This window comes from Aplysia californica, unplaced genomic scaffold, assembly GCF_000002075.1.
Source record: "Aplysia californica isolate F4 #8 unplaced genomic scaffold, AplCal3.0 scaffold00179, whole genome shotgun sequence".
In the NCBI taxonomy this organism is placed as follows: Eukaryota; Metazoa; Mollusca; class Gastropoda; order Aplysiida; family Aplysiidae; genus Aplysia; species Aplysia californica.
In genome coordinates, this window is record NW_004797449.1 from 980837 (window position 1) to 982091 (window position 1255).

At 41.4% G+C, this 1255-nt stretch overlaps 1 long non-coding RNA gene across 1 annotated transcript in view; it reads right to left on the minus strand.

The window, feature by feature from the left end:
* Window positions 1-94: 94 nt before the first annotated feature.
* Window positions 95-1255, minus strand: part of LOC106011771 — a 2064-nt gene continuing 903 nt past the window's right edge. The window contains exons 2-3 of the long non-coding RNA XR_001184846.2: window positions 791-872; window positions 95-207 (exon numbers count right to left, since the gene is read on the minus strand). This is a non-coding gene — a long non-coding RNA (uncharacterized LOC106011771). The remainder of the gene's footprint in view (window positions 208-790; window positions 873-1255) is intronic.

The following is a 1255-nucleotide window of genomic DNA, read 5'->3' on the forward strand; positions in this document are numbered from 1 at the left end:
CTCTCTCTCTCTCTCACTCTCTCTCTGTCTCTTTGTCTCTCTCTCTCTCTCTCTCTCTCTCTCTCTCTCTCTCTCTCTCTCTTCTCTCGAATTCCACCTGTTTATGTTCCAAAGTGTACCTACAAGTTCATAGCTATTCCTCTTAGCGTTGCTCCGTGTGAGCCTGAAGACTCCTTGAGATCCCCGTGCTGTGTACACTCTGGACTCCTGAAATGAAAAGAAATACGGTAGATTGCTTATTAATAAATGAAATTCATTTATGACAAATGATGACGCCGGAAAGAGCTGGGATTGAACACACGTATATCCACACAGTCATAAAAAGGAGAAGTCTGAGATATTTGGGATATGTTTTAATGGTTGAGATTGAATATATCCACAGCCTGGAGTCAACAGAGTGCTAAATTTAAAGAGCTAATGGGCATGTCACTGGTCACTCCCCCACCCCACCCCCAGTGAAGGTCCATAGGCAGAGCCCCCCTTTACACATGCATTTTCGAGCCACCTGAATATGAAAGTAGTATTATTGGAAGTATAATGCGTCTTTAAATGTCATTTGTTTTTGTTTTTTTCTGGATTTTCATCTTTGGGTAGTCCTAAACATGTCTTGTACCTTTTTCGGGAGTTTTACAAATAGAATGAGAGAGAAGGCCTCGATCAGCTTCTTTGGAGAAATAGTTCAGTAGTTTTAAGGCAACGTTTTGGGGGGGCTTTTTTTTGGGGGGGGGGAGGGTTGTAAATGAATGAATCTAATCGTTGGGATCAATGACACATCAATGCTACACCTTACCGTGTTATTTTGAAGTTTGACTTTCTCCAGTCCATTTCTGGACAGCCGAAACACTGGTAAGTCATCGGATGTGGTCTCTGTGCTACAGGACAAAAAGGAATAAATTACGCAACAAGGTTTATGTGGTTTCTCAGAAGACTGTAGATAATTTCTTGGACGAAAAAGGAATTAAAGAGGGTAATACTTGCAGAAGCTCATTGAGACAAATTCAGTTTCTGGGTCACTTGAACATCTAGCTCTCCCAGGTAAATTTGAAGGTAAACAAAGCAGGACTAGACCCAGACAAACTTTCTTGGAAATACCTGAACAGTTTGTGGCTGGTGAGGAAAGATAAGAATAAGAGGACATCTCTCTGCGAGTGGCCGATCAAAGGACTGAATAATGAGCAAAGAACGCCGATGCCTGTTTAAGATACGACACTTAAAAAAAATAAAGGGAGTTTATGTTTTACACACACACACACTC